At 42.8% G+C, this 17,645-nt stretch overlaps 1 protein-coding gene across 7 annotated transcripts in view; it reads right to left on the bottom strand.

Annotated features, from left to right (window-relative positions):
• APTX (aprataxin) overlaps positions 1-11,591 on the bottom strand; it is a 29,263-nt gene extending 17,672 nt beyond the window's left edge. For 2 of the 7 annotated variants that reach the window (XM_066256931.1, XM_066256936.1), the window contains exon 1: positions 11,246-11,441. The gene's annotated coding sequence lies outside the window, so the exon portion shown is untranslated. The other 5 variants (XM_066256935.1, XM_066256937.1, XM_066256930.1 and 2 more) reach the window with 5 other exon arrangements.
• Between the last annotated feature and the right edge of the window lie 6,054 nt (positions 11,592-17,645).

Here is a 17,645-nt window from a genome sequence, read left to right as displayed (position 1 = left end):
TCCTCCCCCCCTCCTCTAAAATGAATAAATAAATATAAATAAAAATAAAAAAGAGCCACATCTGGCTCACGAGCTATAGGTTCCTGACCCGTGATGTAGGGAGTACGAAGTTAAAACCAAGCCAGTTGGCATGCTCACTCAAGCAGTGTATACAGAATAAAAAGAACAGTGGGCCAAAGTCACAAGCATTGGAAACACCCAACATTTTAGAAGAGGAGGAAAAAGACTATCCACAGGAGAAATGACTATTGAGAGAGGAACACAGAGAAACACCTAGAATAAAGCTCCTTTTAAAAAAAGCACTTTGGACCTGACCAGGCAGTGGCGCAGTGGATAGAGCATCGGACTGGGATGTCAAGGACCCAGGTTCGAGACCCTGAGGTCGCCAGCTTGAGCATGGGCTCATCTGGTTTAAGCAAAAGCTCATCAGCTTGGACCCAAGGTCACTGGCTCAAGCAAGGGGTTACTCGGTCTGCTGAAGGCCCACGGTCAAGGCATATATGAGAAAGCAATCAATGAACAACTAAGGTGTCGCAACGAAAAACTAATGATTGATGCTTCTCATCTCTCTGTTCCTGTCTGTCTGTCCCTGTCTATCCCTCTCTCTCTCTCTCTGTCTCTGTAAAAATGAAAGGCACTTTGGCCTGACCAGGTGGTGGCACAGTGGAGCGTCAAACTGGGACACGGAAGACCCAGGTTTGAAACCCTGAGGTGGCCAGCTTGAGTATGGGGTCACTGGCTTGAGTATGGGATCATAGACTTGACCCCATGGTCCTGGCTTGAGCCCATAGGTCGCTGGCTTGATGACCAAGGTCACTGGCTTGAACAAGGGTCACTCACTTGGCTGGAGCCCCCCAGTCAAGGCACATATGAGAAAGCAGTCAATGAACAACTAAGGTGCTGCGAAGAATTGATGCTTCTCATCTATCTCCCTTTCTGTCTGTCTGTCCCTATCTGTTCCTCTCTTTGTCTCGCTGTCTCTGTCACACACACAAAAAGAGGCACTTTGGAGGAGACAAGATGGCGCTGGAGTAGGCGAACGTACCAGCATCTACCTCCCAGAACCAATGTGGATTACAAACTAATTTTATGAACTATCAACTGGAAAAACCAACTTTGGACTAAACTAAAAGGACTCTTCAACCCAGGAACGCTGAAGAAGCCACCCAGAGACTGGTAGGAAAAGCGGAAACGCGGAGAGGGCTGCCCAGCTTCTCGGAGCGAACGGCAGCCGGGAGAGACTCGCGTGGCGGGAAGTGAGTTTAGCGGAGGGGAAAGGGCCCTGAGCCCCAGGAACAAAGCCCCAGCCTGCAGCCCCAGAGCCCAGAAGAAGCATAAGGACAGTATTTAGCTGGAAACAAGTCAGGATACTGTTTGTGAGAGAGTCTAATTTCTCAGACCCAGGATCCTTCTTAAAGGGACCACGCAGAACATCTCTCTCACACTCACCCGGGGCTCCTGGAGACGGAGGGAGAGGGAAGAGAACCACAGTAACAGGAAGAGATTGCAATCTAGGAGGCATAGGGAGAAACATTTTTGGGAGATAGCCACTCTAACCCCTGGGACGAGTCACTCCCCAAAGCTGAAGTGAATATTTCCCCCGGAAACAGCAATACCAGCAAAGGGAAGCAGGAGAGCAGCCAAACAAGCTCCCCCGCGGCATTCAGAGCAGAGTCGCATAGAAGGAGGGAGCTTTCGGGTCTACAGTAGTGAGTCTTAGGGTCCGAGCTGCAACGCCCCCACCCACACGGCTGAGGGCACACCGGAGAGCGGGCGGCAGCGGGAGACAAAAGCGCGGTTCTGCTGGCAGGGGCGGAAGCCGGCTGGCCACCAGTGGGCTCAGGTGTGAGCTCAATCTTGCCCGGCTAGGGAGAAGGGGACATGCAAAAGCGGCCAAGCTCAGCTGCCGGCAGCCTGTAATCCAGCCTCCGGGAGAAGGGCGGGAAACCCAGAAAGGGTAGAAACCAGCCCCGGAGCAAGGGCAGAGGAGCACATCCCTGCCCCGCCTGTGCAACCCAGGCTTGCGGTCTGACTTGGTAGCAGGCTCCTCCCGCGGGGGTGGAGCCAAAAGCCCAGAAGAGGCGGAGTTCCGCTACGAAGCTGAGCTTGGGCACGCAGCCTTTCCTGGTGGTAGAGCCAAGGCTAGCAGCTGTTCTTGAGTGGGATCATCCTGCAAAGGCAGGGCGAAAGCTCGGAAACAGGCGGAGACCCGCAGCTGAGCAAAGGTGCTCGCCAGTGCCCTCAGGACCGAGCATAACATCACACACGGGGGCGGGGCAAAGGCCAAGGCCACCAACCCTTGTGCACCCGAGCACGTGATCACAGCCACTCTCGTGAAGAGAAAATGCGGAGGCAGAGAAATACAACACAAATAAACCAAGAGAAATCCCCAGAAAAGGACCTAAGTGAATCAGATATAACCAAATTACCAGATGCAGAGTTTAAAATAACGATTGTTAGGATGCTCAAAGATATTAGAACCACCATAGATGGCCATTACGAAAACCTAAATAAAGAGATAACAAATATAAAAAAGGACATTGAAATAATAAAAAAGAATCAGACAGAAATGACAAATACAATATCTGAAATAAAGAATACAATGGAAGGAATTAAAAGCAGGATGGATGAAGCAGAGAATCGAATCAGTGAGTTAGAGGACACAATAAATAAAGGCATGGAAGCAGAGCAGAAAAAAGAAAAGAGACTCAAAAAGTCTGAGGAAACTCTAAGAGAGCTCTGTGACAACATGAAGAGAAATAACATCCGCATCATAGGGGTTCCTGAAGAAGAAGAGAAAGAACAAGGGATAGAGACTTTGTTCAAACATATTATAGCGGAAAACTTCCCCCAATTAAGGCAGGAAAATATTTCACATGTTCAGGAAGCACAGAGAACTCCATTAAGGAGAAATCCAAAGAAACCAACACCAAGACACATCATAATTAAATTACCAAAGCTAAATGATAAAGAGAAAATACTAAAAGCTGCTAGAGAAAAAAAGACAATCACCTACAAAGGAGCCCCCATAAGGATGACTTCTGACTTCTCAACAGAAACACTTGAGGCCAGAAGGGAATGGCAAGAAATATTCAAAGTAATGCAGAACAAGAACCTACAACCAAGACTACTTTATCCAGCAAGGCTATCATTTAAAATTGAAGGAGAAATAAAAAGCTTTACAGACAAAAAAAACTAAAGGATTTCACTACAACCAAACCAAGGCTGCAAGAAATGCTAAGGGGCCTGTTGTAAACAGATCAAAGGAAAAAAAGAATATAGCAAAAGAGAAAAACAGTTTTAAAGAAAAAAAATGGCAATAAACAATTACATATCAGTAATAACCTTAAATGTTAATGGATTAAATGATCCGATCAAGAGACATAGGGTAGCTGCGTGGATAAGAAAACAGGACCCATACATATGCTGTCTACAAGAGACACACCTTAAATCAAAAGATGCACACAGACTGAAGATAAAAGGATGGAAAAAAATATTTCACGCAAATGGAAATGAAAAAAAAGCTGGGGTAGCAATACTTATATCAGACAAAATGGACTTTAGAACAAAGATCATAGTTAGAGATAAAGAAGGTCACTACATAATGATAAAGGGAGCAATACAAAGGGAAGATATAACCATTATAAATATCTACGCACCTAATATAGGAGCACCTAAATATATAAAGCAGACTTTGATAGACTTAAAGGGCGAGATCAACAGCAATACTATAATAGTAGGAGATTTCAATACCCCATTAACATCATTAGATAGGTCCTCAAGAAAGAAAATTAACAAAGAAACAGCAGACTTAAAGGACATATTAGATGAACTCGATTTAATAGATATCTTCAGAACCTTTCACCCTAAAAGAGCAGAATATACATTCTTTTCAAGCGCTCATGGGACATTCTCTAGAATAGACCACATGTTAGGGCACAAAAGCGGGCTCAACAAATTTAAGAAGATTGAAATCATATCGAACACTTTCTCTGATCACAATGGCATTAAACTAGAAATCAACCACAATAGAAAAATTGAAAAACATTCAAACACTTGGAAACTAAATAGCACGTTATTAAACAATGAATGGGTTAACATTGAGATCAAAGAAGAAATTAAAAAATTCCTAGAAACAAACGATAATGAGCATACATCAACTCAAAATTTATGGGACACAGCAAAAGCAGTCCTGAGAGGGAAGTTTATAGCATTACAGGCATACCTCAAGAAGCTAGAAAAAGCTCAAATTAACAACTTAACCCTGCATCTAAAAGAACTAGAAAAAGAACAGCAAGTAAAGCCCAGAGCTAGTAGAAGGAAGGAAATAATAAAGATCAGAGCAGAAATAAGTGACATAGAGGCTAAAGAAACAATACAGAGGATCAATGAAACCAGGAGCTGGTTCTTTGAAAAGGTAAACAAGATCGATGAACCTTTAACAAGACTCACCAAGAAAAAAAGAGAGAGGACTCAAATAAATAAAATTAGAAACGAGAGTGGAGAAATAACAACTGACACAACAGAAATACAAAATATTGTAAGAAAATACTATGAAGAACTGTACGCCAAAAAACTAGACAACCTAGATGAAATGGACAAATTCCTTGAATCATATAATCTTCCAAAAATCAATCTGGAAGAATCAGAAACCTAAACAGACCAATTACAACAAATGAGATTGAAACAGCTATCAAAAAACTCCCAAAAAAGAAAAGTCCTGGGCCTGATGGCTTCACAAGTGAATTCTACCAAATATTCAAAGAAGAACTAACTCCTATCCTTCTCAAGCTATTTCAAAAAATTCAAGAGGAAGGAAGACTTCCAAACTCCTTTTATGAGGCGAGCATAATTCTGATTCCAAAACCAGGCAAAGACAACACAAAAAAAGAAAATTATAGGCCAATATCCCTGATGAACTTAGATGCAAAAATCCTCAATAAAATATTAGCAAACTGGATCCAGCAATATATGGAAAAAATCATACACCATGATCAAGTAGGATTTATTCTTGGGAGGCAAGGCTGGTACAATATTCGCAAATCAATCAATGTGATTCATCACATAAACAAAAGAAAGGAGAAAAACCACATGATAATTTCAATAGATGCAGAAAAAGCATTTGATAAAGTCCAGCACCCATTCATGATCAAAACTCTCAGCAAAGTGGGAATACAGGGAACATACCTCAACATGATAAAGGCCATCTATGACAAACCCACAGCCAACATAATACTCAATGGGCAAAAATTAAAAGCTATCCCCTTGAGATCAGGAACAAGGCAGGGTTGCCCCCTTTCACCACTCTTATTCAACATAGTTCTGGAAGTCCTCGCCACAGCAATCAGACAAGAAAAAGAAATAAAAGGCATCCAAATTGGAAAAGAAGAAGTAAAACTATCATTATTTGCAGATGACATGATATTGTATATAGAAAACCCTAAAGTTTCAGTCAAAAAACTACTAGACCTGATAAAAGAATTTGGCAAGGTGGCAGGATATAAAATCAATACTCAGAAATCAGAGGCATTTTTATACACTAATAATGACCTGTCAGAAAGAGAAATCAGGGAATCAATCCCCTTTACCATTGCAACCAAAAAAATAAAGTACCTAGGAATAAATCTAACCAAGGAGATTAAAGACTTGTACTCAGAAAATTATAAAACATTGATAAAAGAAATCAGGGAAGATACGAATAAGTGGAGGCATATACCGTGCTCATGGTTAGGAAGAATAAACATCATTAAAATGTCTATATTACCCAAAGCAATTTATAAATTCAATGCAATACCAATGAAAATACCAATGACTTACTTCAAAGACATAGAACACATATTCCAAAAATTTATATGGAACCAAAAAAGAACACGAATAGCCTCAGCAATCCTGAAAAGGAAGAAAAAAGCGGGAGGTATCACATTTCCAGATATCAAGTTATATTATAAGGCCATTGTACTCAAAACAGCATGGTACTGGCATAAGAACAGGCACATAGATCAATGGAACAGAACAGAGAACTCAGAAATAAACCCACAGCTCTATGGACAACTGATATTTGACAAAGGAGGTAAGACAATACAATGGAGTAAAGACAGCCTCTTCAACAAATGGTGTTGGGAAAACTGGACAGCTACCTGCAAAAAAATGAAACTAGACCACCAACTTACACCACTCACAAAAATAAACTCAAAATGGATAAAAGACTTGAATGTAAGCCATGAATCCATAAGCATTTTAGAAGAAAACATAGGTAGTAAGCTCTCTGACATCTCTCGCAGCAATATATTTGCTGATTTGTCTCCACAGGCAAGTGAAATAAAAGACAGGATAAACAAATGGGACTTTATCAAACTAAAAAGCTTCTGCACAGCTAAAGACAATAAGAACAGAATAAAAAGACAAACTACACAATGGGAGAATATATTTGACATAGCGTCTGATAAGGGGTTAATAACCAAAATTTATAAAGAACTTGTAAAACTTAATACCAGGAAGACAAACAATCCAATCCAAAAATGGGCAAAAGAAATGAATAGACATTTCTCCAAAGAGGACACACAGATGACCAATAGGCATATGAAAAAATGTTCAACATCATTAATGATTAGAGAAATGCAAATTAAAACCACAATGAGATATCACCTCACACCAGTCAGAATGGCGCTCATCAATAAAACAACACAGAATAAGTGCTGGCGAGGATGTGGAGAAAAGGGAACCCTCCTGCACTGCTGGTGGGAATGCAGACTGGTGCAGCCACTGTGGAAAACAGTATGGAGATACCTCAAGAAATTAAAAATCGAACTGCCTTTTGACCCAGCTATACCACTGTTAGGAATATACCCCAAGAACACCATAGCACTGTTTGAAAAGAAGAAATGCACCCCCATGTTTATGGCAGCACTGTTCACAATAGCAAAGATTTGGAAACAGCCCAAGTGTCCATCAGAGGATGAGTGGATTAAAAAGCTTTGGTATATATATACTATGGAATACTACTCAGCCATAAGAAATGATGACATAGGATCTTTTACAACAACATGGATGGGCCTTGATAACATTATACTGAGTGAAAGAAGTAAATCAGAAAAAACTAAGAACTATATGTTTCCACACATAGGTGGGACATAAAGATGAGACTCAGAGACATGAACAACAGTGTTGGGGTTACAGGGTGGGGGGAGGAGAGGGAGGGGGTTGGGGGAGGGGAGGGGCACAAAGATCATGGCTTTTCAGCATTGGCCATATTCCCCCCTTAATCTATAGACAGACAGCAAATATTTACGTATGGTGTTCCCACTATAAAGACTGCTGTCTTAGGGACAAATGCTGACAAACTATTTCAGCAGTTCCTCCTTCTTCAAAGACTTATATGTAAACATAGAGCTCCATGTTTCATAGGACATACTCAAGCTCACTCCATGCTTCCTGGTGCTTTAGCACAAGGGAATGCCCCCCCCCCCTTTTTTTTTTTTTTGTATTTTTTTTTTTTGTATTTTTTCTTTTATTTATTTATTTTTTGTATATTTCTGAGGATGGGGATGGGGAGGCAAGCAGACAGACTCCTGCATGCGCCTGACTGGGATCCACCTGGCATGCCTACCGGGGGGGATGCTCTGCCCATCTGGGATGTTGCTCTGTTACAACCGGAGTCATTCTAGCAACTAGGGCGGAGGCCATGGGGCCATCCTTAGTGCCCAGGGTGGATTTGCTCCGGTGGAGCCTTGGCTGTGGGCGGGAGGAGAGGGACCGGGAGGGGGGAGAGGGGGAGGGGTGGAGAGGTAGATGGGCGCTTCTCCTGTGTGCTCTGGCTGGGAATCGAACCCGGGAATTCTGCACACCAGGCCAATGACTCCGACGGGTCTACCATATCATGCTTTTTACTTAAAAAAAAAAAAAAATTTACATTTCTTTTGAAAGCTGATGAACAGGAGACACCAAATCTACCTTCTTTATTAGATCTAGCTAATAACACTGTTCTGTCTTTTTTCCAAATAGCTCCAGATATATGGAAAAGATTTATATAGGCGGATGGGGATCCTCAAACCCCTCAGCGAGATCTTCTGAGAATGGCTTTTAAGATACCTAGAGGCGCCTGACCTGTGGTGGCGCAGTGAATGGAGCATTGACCTGGAAATGCTGAGGTCGCCGGTTCAAAACTCTGGGCTTGCCTGGTCGGGGCGCATGTGGGAGTTGATGCTTCCAGCTCCTCGCCCCTTCTCTCTCTCTCTCTCTCCTCTCTCTCCCTCTCTGTCTCTCTCCTCTCTAAAAATGAATAAATAAATAAATTTAAAAAAAAAAAAGATTAAAAAAAAAAAAAATACCTAGAGGCAGAAAAAGCCCAATAGAGATCAGGGGGAACTACCAGCTTTTAGGATACACCCTTAAAGGCTCCAGCACCCCAAAGGGGTCTCATAGGATGCCATCTGGGTCCTGCTTCAATAGTGGAAAGGAAGGTCATTGAGCTAAAGCCTGCCAGGCTTACACACCTCTGCTGTGAGGAAACAGGGACACTGGAAGGTGGGCTTCCCCCTCGCTCCTCTAAGGGAGGGTTCAGTCTCTTCCAGCCCTGCTCCAGCCACCTATGACCTAACCTTGCCCAGAATGCTGGGGTTTGCCACTGAAAGCTGAAGGTGCCCAGGGCCGTCGACCCCATCTACGACACTGTGGACGAGCCTAGGGTATTTCTTCCAAGAAGCAGGTAAACTGATCTCATTTGCACAAGGGCCACTTAACTATGTTTTGCCTGAATAGTCAGGTTCTTTATTCTTCCCTCAAAGATCTCTGTTGTGGGTGTTGATAGTCCTATTTTCTGCTGCTTTGCTTAATATATAGTGTTTCCTTTATTCCTCCTACCTCAATGCCCCACTCATATTTCAGGCTGGGACCTACTCTTAATTTAGAGCTCTCTTTCCTCCTTTTGCCAACTTGTATTATGAATTTACCTTTGCCACCCAGCTTAGTGTATCCCAAGGTTCTCTTTACCAGGCCACAGTCACAGAGCTCCAGGGAAAAGCAACCTGGTCTCAACTCTCCAGGCAGAGGAGAACAGAAGCTCCATATCCACGCATGCTGCAAATGGCTTTTTCCAGTCTACCTGAATCATTACCAGCTAGAAGCAGCGGTCATTGGGACTTGGACATGAGCTGCAAAGTATAGAATGGTGACAACAATTCCAGTGCCATACGGACTTTTCCTGTGGGGAACTTTCCTGGACTCCTGCTCCCTGTGACAGCTCCTAACAGACTGAACTGTGGTTGGGTTGCATTTTTCAGGGATTTGGCATGGTGAGGGGGCCAACTTGGACTTGGGGAACATGTTAAGGACACTACTCATTTATGGATTCTTGCTGTATTGGCCAAGAGTTTGCTTAAAGGCTTTTAATCACTGTAAAAAAAAATAGAGGACTAGATGAAGAAGATGGGGCACATATACACCATGGTATATTATTCAGCTAGGAGAAATGGTGACATTGGATCACTTATAGCGGAATGGTGGAGTCTTGGTAGCAGTGTGCGGAGTGAAATAAGCGAATCAGAAAAAAACAGGAACTGCAGGATTCCATACATTAGTGGGACATAAAAGCGAGACTGAGAGGCATGAACAGGAGTGTGGTGGCTATGGGGGGTGGGGGGAGGGAAGGAGGGAGAGGGGGAGGGGTACAGAGAGAACTGGAAGGAGGGTGGCAGAGGACGATCTCTCTTTGAGTGATGGGTATGCAACATAACTAAATGACAAGATAACCTGGAAATGTTTTCTTTGAATGTATGTACCCTGATTTATTGATGTCACCCCATTAAAATAAAAATTTATTTATATAAAAAAAATAAAAAAAGAGGCACTTTGTCTTACCTCAATATTACAATAAATGTTCACAAAAATGTTCACTGAATAAATCAGCTGAGTATATTATCCTAGAAAGCAAAAAAGAAGGGAGTGAAAGGTATTAAGTTTCAAAAGCAGCAAAGGGATCCAATAATGATTTTAAAACGTCTGTCTGGTTTGAGAATCAATCACTGCTAACCTTAGAGTAAAATTTAAGGTCTGAAAGCTAGGCTGCAAAAGGGAACAAGAGGTGAGAAAATGGAGACAGAATTTGGAATACTCTTTAAAAGTTTGGGTAACAAGGGGGAAATAATTACTGGATAACAGCTAAAGGAAGATGATCACCAAGAACTTTTTCTTCCTTTCTGCATGGCAGGGTGCGAGTTGGGGTGAGGAATGGCCAGAGATCTGAGAAACCTGACCTTGTTAAAACATGACTGGGACAGGGGCAGGAAAAAAAAAACTAGGTCTCATAAGTGAGAGTTAAGAAAGGTCAGCAACATAGATTAAGGGATTTTCTTTGATCGGAGGACATAATTCATCCTGAGACTTAAGGAAAGATAAAGACAGCTGAAAATCTAGACAACTTTGTGAAAGGGAAAGCAGAAGCAAAAATCTGAAACAAGCATATCTGACAACTTCAATTTTTCTCCACAAAACAGTAGATAACAACACTCAAGTGAGGTTTACAGAAACTCAATTAACAGTTGAACAAAATCAATATATGTAGAATAGCAGATAACATTCAAGACTCTGAAGTCTAACTGCTCAAGTTCAAATAGTGACTCCACCACCTAGTCACTGTGTGACCTGAGGCCAATTATGGATATTTAACCTAAGCCTTCACTTCTTTGGCTATAAAACAATAACAACTGCTCTACACTACAAGGGCTAAATGAGATCAGTGTCTGGCAAGCAGTAAACATTCAAAACTATTATCACTTTTGTTAACAGTAAAGGTAAGATGAAAGCAGGAGCTAAAGACCATACAACCTTAGACTATGCAAAGTGAAAAGGCACAAATCTGTATTGTCTCCCCAATATGAAATACCCTGCCCCAAGTGTCCTACCGATCCCCAATACAAGTCAAATTCATAAAAGGCTCCAAACCCGGGTAACATTAATTCCAAATGGAAATGTTTTCCCTGCTTTGTTGAACGCTATCATTGGTCTGCAGGAGGGCAGGATTCCTTCTTCCTGCCTTCCTATGAGGCCTGTTGAGGACGCTGGGAAAGGACCTCAAGTTCCTTTAAGGGAGCGTTTCTGAAGGAGACTATGTCATTCCTGACCAGCTGAGCCCCCTCCATGGGTTAGGCGGCGCCCACTCTCTAATCTCTCCTCTGCTTGTGTTGCGACTAAGCTAGGTACTGGTGTTGGGGTCACAGGTGAACGAACGCGTGGGTAAGAAGATACCCACCTGAGCGCCGCCAAACACGGCCCAAGGGAGCGGGAGGGAAGTGGGTAGCCGGGGGCCCTGGAGCCCGAGGATGGAGCAACGGGAAAGAAGCCGTAAGAGCGTTATTCAAGGCACATCACTCAGAGGCAGAAGTGAAACCGGCCTAACGCCCGTCCCAGGGCTTTCGGCACCGCCAGCACAGAAGGCTGGCCCAAACTGCCTTACCAAAAAACAACGGAGCCGCACAAGTTCACTTTACTCCTCCATGCCGAGCCACTTCCGGCGCTATGGAATGACGTAGCCAAATAACCTGGCAAGCAACCCGACACGTCATCAGTGCCTCTCGGAACACTGGCTTCTAGTCTCGCCCAATGCCTGGATCGTTAGCGCCCGTCCCAACTGGTCCTTCGGTGGGGCGAGGTCCAAGTGTGGTTCCTGGGAGTTTATCTCAACATCTCTACCCGAGAGCCGTGAGCCGTTCCCCTGTCACCGCCGCTCGGTCTCTAAGTTGGGAGAGACTTCCGGCAACTAGCCCCTCTGTGGCCGTTTCTAGAAAGCCGTGTAGCCTCTTGACACTCCCTTCTAAAGGAGAAACTCACAAAGCCATGTTTTCTGCTGTAGACAATACCTGCTTGTCAGCGTTTTCCCGTCCCCTTTTAAAACTACAATCTGCTTCCTCATTTTGGGGATGGTGGGGTGGCAGAAAGGGCTAAAGGGGCTAGAGACTGGGAAACCCGCTAAGATTTTTTTTTTTTTTTTTTTTTTTTTTTTTTAAGAGAGAGAGAGGAAGGGAGAGAGACAGAGAACATCAATCTGCTCCTGTATGTATTCTGACCGGGGTTGAACCGGCGACCTCTGTGCTTGGGGAGGAAGCTTTAATCAACCGAGCTATCCGGCCAGGGCAAGATTTTTTTCCTTAATGCTGTCCACTAACTTAACTGAGGGGCAATCAGGGAAGAGAGAAGCAGGATGCTAGGATGAGATATGTTTACAGATTTTTATAGCGATCCCAAGCTGTTCCCTAAGAGTCACAGATTGCAATTATTCGAAGGTATTTTAGCAGATGAAAAAAGTACTATCTCATGGGTGAAGGCACGGTTCATAATTTTTCTCAAACTCAGAAACTGATCTTTAGGAAGTCACATTTCTTCATCGAGATGTATTACTCTTTCCTTCCATAGCAAAGCAGAAACTCTGTGTTATGATGGAGATATGAGAGCAATCAAAACAGAGGGTGGGCCTGACCTGGTGGTGGCACAGTAGATAAGTGTGGACCTGGAATGCTGAGGTCACAGGTTTAAATTGCCAAGCTTGCCCAGTCAAGGCACATAAACCTAACTACATGCTGATGCTTCCCGCTTTTCCCGGGCCTTTCTCTCTCTCTCTCTCTCTCTCTCTCTCTCTCTCTCTCTCTCTCTCTCCCCCTCTCTCTAAAATCAATAAATACTTAAAATAAAATAAAAATTAAAAAACAGGGTGGGAGGATATTCCAGGAAACATGGACCAGAGACTTGCTTTTGTTAGCATAGGAAGATGCAAGTTTATATTAGGCTCACACCAGGAAGTGGGGAAGCACAGAAGTATCCCAGCAGACACATAGGCCTTATGGTGGTGGGATGTGTTTCATACTGGTGGAGGTAAAAAGAAGCAAGTCTGGGGTCTTGACTACTGTTATTCATCAGAATTAGTTTCTTTTAGCCTCTGCTTCTACCTGACCTGCTTTTGTGTGTCCTGTGTTCAAAACTGGATGGATTTATTCTAATTGGATTATTTGCTATTTATTGTGCAAAACTGGCCTGTTTCCACGCCTACTCTATTAAGTCTAGCCCTTTGTCTATAGCATGTTCCTGGCCAGAGAAGCAAGGGCACATGGCACAATGCATGGCTAAAAGAATTGCAGACTTAAGACTTTCACAGACTCCAGAACCAAAGATTTATCACAAATTACATAGACATTGACAGAGAGTAGTCTGCTGTACTTAAGGTAGGAGCCCTCAAAGTGTAATTCTTGGATCTGTAACAACAGCTTCACAACATCTGGGAACTTGTTAGAAATGTAAATTCTCAGACAGGCTTCACCTCAAGCTTACTAATTCAGAAAAGAAACTCTGGCGGTGGGGTCCAGCAGTCTGTTTTAAGCCCACCAGGTTATCCTGATTTATTTCAAGTTTGAGATTCACTGATGGAAGACAAAGGCTTCAAACTGTACACCACAATAAATTTCTTTTGTTGGCAAAACACATGTAACATAAAACTATCAACCATTTTTAAGTAATGTATACAATTCTGTAGTTAGTATACTCATGTTGTAGTGAAAGCTATCTCCAGAACTTTTTAACCTTGCAAAAGCGAAACTCTGTATTGTATAACTCCCCACTTCCCCTTCCTCCACCCCCTGGCAGCCACCATTCTACTTTGTTTCCATAAGTCTGATCACTCGTAAGTGAAATCATGTAGTACTGGCCTTTTTGTGACTGGCTTATTTCACTTAGTACAATGTCAAGTTTCATTGACTTGTAACTGTCAGAACTTCCTTTTTCAAGCTAATTAACACTCCATTGCATGAATACACCACACTTTTATTATTCACCTATCAATGGACTTCCACCTTTTGGCTGTAATAAATAATGCTACTATGAACATGGTTGTAAAAGTATCTCTTTGATATCCTGCCTTCAATTCTTTTGAATATATAGCCAAAAATGAGATTGCTGGGTCATAATTCTATTTTTAGTATTTTAAGGAACCACATACTATTTTCCATAGCAGCTACACCATTTCACATTCCCATCAATAGGGCATATGAGTTTCAATTTCTCCACAACAACACTCCTTGTTTTCTGGTCTGGGTTGTTTTTTTTTTTTAATAGTAGTCATCTTAATGAGTATGAGGTGATACCTCATTGTGACTTTGATTTGCATTTGTCTAATGATTAGTGATGAGCCATTTGTATATCCTCCTTGAAGAAATATCCAAGTCCTTTGCTCATTTGCCCTGGCCAGATAGCTCAACTGGTTAGAGTGCTGTCCCAATATGCAAAGGTTATGGGTTCAATTCCAGGTCAGGGCATATACAGGAACATGTTTCTTTCTTTCCCCTTCTTCTCTCTCTAAAATCAATGAAAAATTTTTAAAAGTCCCTTACTCATTTTCTTTTCGCATTGTAGTTGTTTTTATTCTAGTCATTAACCCCTTATCAAATATATGATTTGCAAATATTTTTCCCATTTTTAAAAAAATTTATTGATTTTAGAGAAAGAGGTAGGGAGAAACATCAATTTGTTGGTTCACTTATTTTTGCATTTATTGGATATTTCTTATATGTGCCCTGATCAGGGATCAAACCTCTCTCTAACCCTGGTGTTTCTAGACAATACTCTAACCAACTGAACTAACCAGCCAGGGCATATTTTTCCCATTTTGTAGTTTGCCTTTTGACTCTACAGATTGTGCCTGTTGATACACACGTTTTTAATTTTTACATAATCCAATTTACCTACTCTTGCTACCTGTGCTTTTAGTATCATATCCAAAATATCCTTGAAAGCTTTTCCTGTTTGTTCTATGTGTTAGGTCTTTTCTGGTTAGCAGTCTTCTTGCCCTGTCCAGCCTCCTCCCAGGAAAGTACATAGTGTACAGAAGGTTTTTGTATGTGAGAGTGAGGTACACACCTCATTTGTAATGTGGCTACAGCACCCCAATGTCCCCCATCGTGGATGAGATATTGACTTATTTTTTTCTGAATAACTTCTTGTGGTAGAAACAAAATTCCTTTAATATATTACATATGTGTTCACACTCATGTGAAATACATGTACTGTGAGGAGGAGCTATTTATGTTCCATTAGGAGTCTCATCTGCTGCTTTGTGTATCTGGTCAGATTCCTAACACATTTTGTTTCCTGTTATTTATTAAAGGTGCTCTTCCTGGGATGTACTAAACCTGGTGATTTTGGGTTTTAAAGATTTTTTTCTTTTGATTTAATACACTGAGCAAAAAATGGGAATGTTAGCACTATCAATTTTAGGAGTGCTTTAGATATATATTAAATAACCTTTGGTTCTGGAACACAAGGATGGGATTGTAATAAAATGAAATTGGCGGGGAACACTGTCTTCTCTACTTAAACCAAAAACCTAAACTCATGAGGCTCCGACCCCACCATCCTATTCCTGGAAGATGCCAGAGCCAACTATGCAGGGGCCTTCTTCACAGAAGATGACTTTGTCTTCTCAGAAGACAAACCCTCTGCTTTCTGAGGCAGATAGCAACCCCAAACCCTGGACAGGTAGGGACTTGTTCAGGCCTCCATCAAAATCCATATTCTTTTTTTAATTTTATTTTTATTTATTGATTTTAGAGACAGGGGAGAGAGAGATAGAGAGAAAGGGAGGAAGTGGGGGATGGAGGGAAGAAGAGAGAGAGGAAAACACCAATTTTCTGTTCCATTTATTCATGCCATCATGCCATCACTGGTTGACTTGTATGTGCCCTGACCAGGAATCAAACCCACAACCTTGGCATATCAGGACAATGTTCTAATCAACTGAGCCTCCCAGCCAGGGCCTCTAAACCTATATTCTTTTCTTTTTTTTTTTTTTTTTTTGGTATTTTTCTGAAGCTGGAAACGGGGAGAGACAGACAGACTCCCGCATGCGCCCCACCGGGATCCACCCGGCACGCCCACCAGGGGCGATGCTCTGCCCACCAGGGGGGATGCTCTGCCCCTCCGGGGGGTCGCTCTGCCGAAACCAGAGCCACTCTAGCGCCTGGGGCAGAGGCCAAGGAGCCATCCCCAGCACCCGGGCCATCTTTGCTCCAATGGAGCCTTGGCTGCGGGAGGGGAAGAGAGAGACAGAGAGGAAGGGGGGGGTGGAGAAGCAAATGGGCGCTTCTCCTATGTGCCCTGGCCAGGAATTGAACCCGGGTCCCCCGCACTCCAGGCCGACGCTCTACCGCTGAGCCAACCTGCCAGGGCCTAAACCCATATTCTTTTTTTTTTTTTTTTTTTTTTTTTTTTTTTTAATTTTCATTTTTTAGAGAGGAGAGAGAGAAGGAGAGAGAGAGGAGAGAGAGACAGAGAGAGAGAAGGGGGGAGGAGCTGGAAGCATCAACTCCCATATGTACCTTGACCAGGCAAGCCCAGGGTTTTGAACCAGCGACCTCAGCATTTCCAGGTCGACGCTTTATCCACTGCGCCACCACAGGTCAGGCTAAACCCATATTCTTAACCACTACACTGCCTCTCCCAGTTTTCTGTCCTAGGTCTGGCAGTGCCAATGCTATTGAAATGAGAATTAAAGTAAGGTTACACACCAGAAGATGAGCATCTTCATCATGATGCAGACATCATTATAACTATGCAGGTAGAAAGCTGCATACAGGGACCAACTCCTGCTCTGAAACACCTTTACAATGTCAGTGACAACAGGAAGATAACAGTCAGAACTGAGAAATAGTGACATCTACCAGTAAGAAAGATCCTTACACCAAGCCCTACCCCCATGCCTCTATGCCAACTAAAATGGATAAACCCTAACCTGTGAGCTCAACTCAATTCCTACAGCACTGTCAAGAGCCCTGAGTCAGTAACAGCTAGCTCAGCACTAAGTCTCTTTTAATGCCATTGCTACTATTATGTGACTGGGTCGTCCCATTGCTCAACACAGAGACCCATGACAAAAGGCCCACTGTTGCACCATGACCAAAACCCTGCCTCTGCTCTGAAGGACAGATTGGATGTGGGAGTCTGGATCTAAGCCAGTAGTACTCTCAAGGTAACCTGCAAACAGACCTCCCAGTTTGATGATTCAGTACTTTCTTGATCTAATACCTCCCCCACTACACACATACTAAAGCCCTTGGCCTCACCCCCGTATTTGGGGAAGACATGTGAAATTTAATATTAAAGCATTGAAATGGTATTGCTTGATAGCTACAAAAGGTGTGCAGAGCTGGGGAGCAGGATTTTAGGTCTTGGTAATCAGGGGAACCTTTCTAGAACTTTGAACTGTGTCTTCTCCATTTGATATTCACTCAAAAATTTCTTGACACCTGCTATATGCCAAAAACTCTAGTACAGTGGTTCTCAACCTGTGGGTCGCAACCCCGGTGGGGGTCGAACAACCAAAACACAGGGGTCGTCTAAAGCCATCAGAAAATACATATTTATTATACATTTTTAAATAAAATATGTATTTCTACTCTAGTAGGTACAGGAGATAAAATATTGTAAGTCCATGATCACTGAGACAGTCCTCCACCTCAAAAGTATTGCTTTAACCCATGAAATCCCTTTCTGGTATGCTGCCATCAGGCTGTAAGAAGCAGCCCTGTGAATTGGTCAACCTGGCAGGGATGCTGTCCAGGACACTTCTGCTCATGTAACACAAGGTTCTGAGTATGAATGTGAGACAGTCT

Source organism: Saccopteryx bilineata, chromosome 2, assembly GCF_036850765.1.
Source record: "Saccopteryx bilineata isolate mSacBil1 chromosome 2, mSacBil1_pri_phased_curated, whole genome shotgun sequence".
Classification (NCBI taxonomy): Eukaryota; Metazoa; Chordata; class Mammalia; order Chiroptera; family Emballonuridae; genus Saccopteryx; species Saccopteryx bilineata.
Note: the sequence above shows the minus strand (reverse complement) of the source record. Positions and strands in the feature narration are given on the sequence as shown.